The sequence below is a fragment of the Pithys albifrons genome, chromosome 1 (genome assembly GCF_047495875.1).
Source record: "Pithys albifrons albifrons isolate INPA30051 chromosome 1, PitAlb_v1, whole genome shotgun sequence".
Taxonomy (NCBI): Eukaryota; Metazoa; Chordata; class Aves; order Passeriformes; family Thamnophilidae; genus Pithys; species Pithys albifrons.
The window spans coordinates 12,796,638-12,804,903 of NC_092458.1; positions in this window are offsets into that span (position 1 = coordinate 12,796,638).

Genomic DNA, 8,266 nt, shown 5'->3' on the forward strand with positions numbered 1-8,266 from the left:
AGCAAGGGGAAGGTATAGATGTCATGTCCTGGGCAGCACAGCTGTAATACCAACCTAAACACTGTGCCATCCACTGACCGCTGAGAGGAGCCTTGTGCTTGTCAGCACACAGAAGAACATCCTAGCTTTCATTTGGATGATGAATTATATCTGCTTAGTTATTATACAGGCTGTTCTGGTGGATGTGGACAGTGCTTGTCTCCAGCCTGATATTTGTTTTCTAAGGTGTGTTTCAAACATGGCTTGTGTTAACAAGACAGAGCTCTTGTCAATGCTGAAGTCCATAGATGGAGTCTATGGTTTTCATCTTACACTATCCCTGGGAGGGGCTTTCTTCCACAGTCACAGCTCCTTCATTCATGAGCAGGAAGCAGATGTTTCTCTGGAATAGCAAGGTGTGACTCACAGGAGAAGTAAACAGAAGTAAACCAAGATCAGATACTGTCTAATAAAATATATGTAGCTAAAGTTTTGTTTCAAGAGCACAGCAGTTGTCAATTTTAGATTCTTGTATTTTGGGCATATTAGAGCGCAACAAAGCCTTTCGGAATTTATTGAAGGGGAAAAATGTAATTTAAAAAACCAAAAAACGGAGTTGAATCCATGCACTGAAATATAATTACTGTAGTGGAATCTCATAAAGAGGATATCTATACATACAGGGCAGAATTCCAGTTATTTAACACCCTTCTCACCTCCCAGCCTTCTGATCAAATCCAACCATGCACAGTAAGTGTTCTCTGTATTCACCAAAACTTATTTTTAAGCACTCAAAGATAAAATGAAAACTTGCAGGAAAAGTGCCTTCTCATATCCTGTAATACTTTCTTTAACACTCCTAGTTGTTTTCTGCTGGTGGAAGAGGACATATGGAACCGTATTTGACCTGCCAGCCTCATGCATTTAATTACTATTTTATTTGGCCAGATGTTCAGGCTAATTGCGAAGCTGAAATATGAGCACTGATAAAATAATAAAGAACTTGAATAGGCAGATTTCTTGCATACCAAAGCTCTGTGTTTATGAGGTCCACCATATGTCTAAGTACCAAAATCCTAACTACAACTCTCATTAGGCCCTTCTTCTGGTCTTGTAGACCAAAAACATGGAGACAGCTAGAAAGTGAAATATTAAATGTGATTCCCCCACCCCCTGTATATCGATATTTTACTTGTACTTCGGTAATTGCCTCTGTGTATTCATGCTGAAAAGTTACCTGATTTGCAAAAGTTTTCTTAATTTTTATGGAATCCTCAAGTTTAGAGTAATCAAATATGAAAATCACTAAACCACATGTTAGTTAATGTAAGAGGGGTCAGATGCTGTTTGGCTCATTTACTCTTTGAGGAACAGACATGCATATGCATGTGTGGACATTGAGGCTGGCAGTTGAAGGAGGTGCAGTATTACTGAACCGAAAATAGGGATGCAGGCATGAATCTGTTTTCCTGGTTTATGTTCCTTGGTGTATGCTGTGAGCTGCATGGAAAGTTGGTTCCTCCACTGCAGGTCTCCAAGCAAACTCTTAAACATTCAGGGCACTAACCCTAGGAGTTTTGTAGGTAAGGTTTTCAAAAGACTAAGAAAATTTAGGTGGCTACCAGAGAAACCATCAGGTGAGGAAAGTGATGGGAAGATTTTCTGTTGCTCCTGCATCTCTTGGTTGCTGGGGCTCATCGCATTTTGGGCTGACAAGAATGTTTTTCAGGCTTCTCCACAGGGGCCATTTTGTCTCTGCAAAGCCAGCTCCTGCTAAGGAGACCGGCAAGGTGGCAGCTCACTATTGCCCTGGGCTCTGTTGTGTTGTGTGTGGCAGTACAGAGGGCACTGTGGGTCTCTTCTTTGCCCTGGTGTCCCACTGGGATGAAGTTCAGGCAGCCTCTGCCCTCACTTCTGTGGGTATAACACCAGGTCTTAAGGAGTGGAGAAGAGCCATGATGGGTTGAGATGTGTTCCTCCCTCTGGAGAGTGGGAGAACGGCAAGTCTGTTAATAGACAGAATTTTGGCTAAAGCCTTGTCCTACCCTAGTTTTCCACCAGCTTTCCTCTGCCTGAATACTTGCACACTGCACAACCGAGAGGGATACAGAGGGTATATGGAGGCCTTCGATCCTTGTCCTCCAGCTGACCCCACAGAGGTACCCACTCAGTCGTGCATCTGTGACCCTCCTGAAGAGTCCTGAAAATGTGTAGAACCAAACATGACCTCTTTTATCATGCTTATTGAAAAAGGTACTTCTAAAAGACATGGGTTTAAACCAGCACAATGGGGTTGGTTTTGCGCAACATAAGGAGCCCCTGCGATGGCTGAGTTACCCTTGCGGCATCCTCCCTGCTCAGAGGGCACCAGGAAGCACGAAAACAGTGGCAGCCATTCACTGCAGCTGTTGCCACATGATAGCATCTGCTCCTGGTTTGCCTGCTACAGCAGATCTTGAGTGAATTTCTTGGAGGAAAAGAGAAAAAAAAAGCAACAACACAACTCCCTCCTTAGGTCAAAGCACTCGACCAAACACCACCTTTTTCATGTGGCAATGAAACATCCTCCCAGCCTGTCCCTGGTCACATGCCACCATGTGACAGGGAGCACAGCATTCTTCTCACCAGCCCTTTCCTCAAGGCACCGGACATGGCTTGCCAAGGATCAGAAGCATTCCCCCAGCCACACTAAGTGCTCTGTACAACCCAGCTCTACTATAACCCCATGTCAGGCAGTCAGCCATCCCCCAGGAATGCAATTACACTCAGAACAATGCAGCAGAGGCTAGATAAGGAAGCTTTTTCCTTAGTTCCCAGGGATTTTATAGTCTGAAAGCTGGTATACCCAGATTCCTTCAATATAATGTTTGAATTTAAAATGAAAAAAAAATGCATCTACTTGAGCAAAATACTTTTTGCCAAAGACAAAATACTTTATAATAAATATCTTTAAGTGTAATAGAGGCCTTTCTGCCTGATTTGCTGGACTCTGATGCTAGGGATCTCCATAACTTCACTGGGAATGAGGGTGATGTTGAATAACTGGAAACCTGTGAAAGGCATGAACACGTAAGCTGAAGACACAAAAGCAGCCACAAGGCTCCACAGGGAGAATTATTCATCTCTTCCAGAGGAATTTTTTTTCATAGCACTATCTTCAAGCATTCGTTTTATTGGTACATTACTGGGAGACAAAAATGGTATGTATTGTTTTAATTTATTTTATGAAGATATCACACTGTAGATACCAACTTAATGGATTCATTTTATTCCAGATCAGATTCTGATCACACCTATGAAATTGTGGGGTGGCCTCTTGCCTTGCTTCTGCCAACATTTGTGAGAGAAACAGATAAATGTTCAGTTACAATTACACAAAAACTTATGTCAGTGCACACACACATCACAACATGCACATGCACACACACCCCCCTTCCCCTAAGTACTCTTTAGGTTTTAAAAGCATAGAAACAGTTTCTCATGATGGGTAAACTACAAATTAATTGATTTTGTGTTAGAAATTTTTTTTTGTTTTTTCTCCTCCAAATGTTATTGCCTTTTATTAAAAACCACCACCAATAAGCATCCCCGAAGATACTACTTGAAATGATGTACAACTATTCTGTTTAAAAAACCTTAAATTTTTGTAAAAATAGAATTTTAACATTCAGTTCACTGCTACTCAAAAATATTCTTCAAAAACACCATCAAAAATTCCAGCAACATTTTCTCATTAAATTGCCATTACTTAGCCTTCTCAAAAAATTTTTTCAGGGCCATTTTCCAATGACAGGTGTTTGGTTGGCTTTGGTTTATTTCAACTGACTCAATCAATAATTTATTACATGGGCCGCCAAGAAGCTACTGGAGAACATTTGCTTGGGAAAAGCAAGTCCAACAATGAAGTCCATCTAAGAAAAGATTAAGTGAGAATGCCATTCTAAAAGTTGGTAGATTAGAAATGTTACATTTTTTTCAAATCACTTTGATATGGATTCCTTGATCAAGTCATGAGACCTGAACCTCTAATAAGGAAATGGAAAAAAAAAAGGTGTCTGTGTGGTCTGAGTGAACCACAGGCTCTCTGCCTGTTTCATCCTCTGTGGAAGAAGGTGAGTGGGTGGATAATTAGACATGGTCATTTCATTGCTCACAAATTTCTCAAGATTCTCCCCAAAATAGTCCCTGGGAAAGAAGCCAACAAGCAGCTGTTGTCCAGGGCTTTGAAGATGGCAACACCACACTGAGGACTTTTCCCATCAGACTTCTTAATCTTGGGAGTCTGGGCTCCCATCCACTCTAACTGCCTGTCACATGACAAGGGGAGATTTTCTCAAACCCTTAATGTTTGATTCGCTTGTCAATGCCCTTGAAGGACTCACATGAACAGGTTACAGAATAACACTCTTTATTAATAAAAAAATTGTGACAGGTTAAGATTTGAGAACTGTCCATGACAGTATTTGACCACAAAAACCTATCAAAGCAGTAGAGCAATTCAAAGCAATAACTAGCAAGCTCTAATCCCTAACAAAAATTAGCTGGAAGATAATCATTCAGTGTTCATAGAGTACAGTTCTTGCCCACTAGACATCCCTGTCGGGGAGAGGGCAGGTTCAGCCTGTCAGCTGTTCCCAGAAGTTACCCTGGAGTCTTCCCTGAGTTCTCCCCATGCTGAACTTACTTTTATACTATTCCTTTGAGATGGAGTTTAAATGACTAATCACATGTTACCCACTGAGGGGTGGTTGTACCTGGGGGTGGGTATTTCAGTATATACCTGAGAAAAACTTGGGACAGGCACGTGTCAGTCCAAGGAGAGCGATTTTGACACAGTTTCCAATTCAAGGACATCTTCCTTTATGTCCCTTGGTTTTCAGCTGCTGTGTGGCTTATCAGCTACGAAGTACCACCGAGTTCCCTCCTCTGCAAGGGTTTTGACAGAGCCTCACCACAGTGTCTTGACTCTGCTCCATCCTCCACTTAGTCCCCCTTAGATTGCATTGCATGTGCCATGTTGGGTATGCTGGCTGCATTCCCAACTGTACGTTTCCCTGCAACTTCCATACCGTTACCTTTTTACCCTCAGTCATCTTCCCACAGTGCCCTCACTGACAGTACTCTCTGCATTTTCAGTCCAGGTGAGAGGACACAATGCCTGTAAGGATTGCGGGAAATCTCAAAAATGCTTCTAAGACCTTTCTGTCTTTCCCTTAAAGAAAATACTAAAAATATTTCAGGAATTGCAACACAGTGTGAAGGGATGCAACGCTTGACACCACAGATTTTCAGAAGCCTAGAGACATAATTCCCAGTTTTGGAACTGCAGAATTGCAGTGCTTTGCAACTAAATCCATTTTCATTGCTGTGCATTTCTGAGTGTGATGAATTACTGTAGGGAAGGACAAGGGTGCCAAACTTATCCGAGTATTAATTGAAAGGATTTGGAAAGTGATGAGCAGAATCTTTTTTAAAAACTTTTGTATTGAGATAGATACTAATTAATTACATGGTGAAGCCAAGGCTTCTTCTGTGAAGGTAAAAGGTGTTAGACCTTGCAGCCATAAAGAGGATATAGCTGCTTTCCTGCAGCTATTAGGTTTTGTATTCTTTTGGTTTTGCAAATATACTCAAAAGGAAATGGAAAAAAAAACTATCTCTGAGGAAACAAAGATCTTCCTTCCTATTGGGAAAAGAGTCAGCAAGGATGACTCACTTGCCAAGTGAGTAATTTCTTCACTTAAGAAACTTCAAAGCTTTAAAAATTACTTTTTTTGTATCACAGAGCTTAGATATGAAATTGTGTGTGCTCTTAATTCACAAAGATGATCTCACCCTTGACTGGAAATGATACACAGAAAGGTGGCAGGGAAATGAGTGAAATGCTGATATTACATCTTCCCAAAATAGCTCTAAAAAGTATCTTTTAATTGTATTGCATGCTGACAGAGGTGAGAAGCAAATGTTTAAGACTGCTCAATGCTACAGTGTTAGTTGTCATATAATTTTCAGGCTAAGTAAATATATCCAGTATAAATAAAGGAAAACTAAACTAAAATTTTAGTCACATATTTTCTTCAAACACTCCTGCAATGAACATGACTAAAAATAGGACCATCACATAGCATTTTTTAAGAAGCAGGTAAAGTGGGAGCTTTTACATAGCAAGGCCTACTAAGCTCCAGCTCTACTGTGGCAGTCTCCTTAGGTCTCACATTCTTCATTTTGAGAAGCTGTTGTGAAGGTGGCTGATGGTTCCTGGTCTTGTGAGAGCTGTCCTAATGGTACATTAATGCTGTGCAGATTTCAGAACATGAACTGACACAGGTGCCATGAAAAGGCCTTTTTTGAATATTTGATGGCAAGGTGCTCATCATCAGCACACCAGTTTTTCTAGCACCTTCTAGTGTCCTCACAAATGTTATATATTAACTTAATGCTCTAGGTCCTGAAATACCTAAAAACTAGATGATGTAATACAAAGGACTGTTTGTTGTCAGTGCTAATTCCTTTCAAGCGCTTTTGACAATCTTTCAGCCTTAGCTTAGATCAGTGGCTCAGGCCATTTAACACGGTCACAAAGAAAAAATCCCATTTCATGTTGATTCCCCCACTAAGTACCATGCATGCCACTTTGTGGAGTAAAACCTGCCTAAAAACTACACAACATCCACTCCATTAAAGCTAAACAACCCTCTCTCCCTGTATCCTTTGAGTCCCAAGCAGAGAGAGCCCATGGGAAGGGATGATTGTGACACCTTTGCACGAGTTGGAATATTCTGAAGTTCTTCAAAACCTTCCACCTGCTCAAGCAAAGTAGAATTTTAGCCTTGTCACCTTAAAGAAAGATGAACAATTTACCTTGATCAGAAGTACAGTCCAATTTATTTTATATGGAGAAACTTTTCAGGAAACTTTTTTCAAGGAAACTTAACCCAATCTTACTCAAATTGGTTCTTTATCAGCTGTACAGATTTCCAATCAACACATGATGTGAGCAGCCATAAAGGTGATCTGGTTAAAAGGGAAAAAATACTCAACAGGAGAAGTCTGCTGAAATTCTGAGAGAGAAACTGCCTGCCAGCCTGGGAGCTGTGAGCCTGGGCACCAGAAGCATCCCTGAGAAGCACAGCCAGCATCTTTGAAGTGCAGACGGGTACCTGGAAACCAGAGGTATCCTGAGAAACTCTCAGACAGTGCAACACCAAGGAACTGTAATGGTAACATCACCTGATAAGGTGAAAAATAACCTGGAAAAAGGGCAAAACATAATGAGAAAGCACTGGTATTGGTAAGTGCCATTGGCTGTTTTAACTGCAAGAACAGGAAAACTTCCAAAATAGAACAGAAATAATCTGTTGGCTGTCCCTGGTAAAAACCAGAAATAAACCGCATCTATTGGCTGCTTGAAGCAGTAATGTCCTAGACCATCTTATGTCTCCATGATATAAAAATTACTTTTATCCACATCAGTTTCTCTCTTCCTGCACTGCACATACTTGCCCCTTTCCTAAACAGGTCTGCATAAGCTTGTTCTACAAGACCTTGGACCCTTGTTGGGGATGCTGACTCCAAACACTATAACATAGATCATCTCTGAAGTGAGACTCTACCTGTTGTTCTATTGTTGCCTCACCGAGCCCATGTCTGAGGCTGGTCTGGTTTGTCCTCCCACCTCTGGGATGGCCAGGCCCCTTCTGAGATCTAATAAGCTTGGTGTCACATCTATATGTGTAAGTAACCTATCATAACTGTATCTAGTGTTGTATTATTGGTAAGTTTGCTTCACTAGTGGCAATTTGGTTGTAACCTTTAACGCTTCATATAAAATTATATATATATATACACACACACACACATACACACTTTATTGCTGCTACTATTGAGTGCTGCTATAATTAACTGTTCCATAAATTAATTACTGCTGTATCATTGATTGTTGCTGTACCAATACTTGCAGACAATACTTTGCAATAGCTTGATATACATATACACATATATGTATGTATATGTATATATATGTTGCTTTCTTCATTATAGGTGTACTTGATAATGGTGAGTTGTGTGGTTTTTGAGGTAATCTGTAATAGAGAAAATTAGAGGCCAAAGTCTCCATGCCCTTGTGTGTTACAAAATCCTGTGTACACACAGCTGTGATCTTTATACACCTGCAGCCTGGGTAACCCTTTAGATCTTGACACCACATCACAACTTAAGTCACCCAACCCCAGCTCTAAGCGCAGGATCCAAAACAGCCAGAAAAGAATAAGGAACAACAGGCACAGAA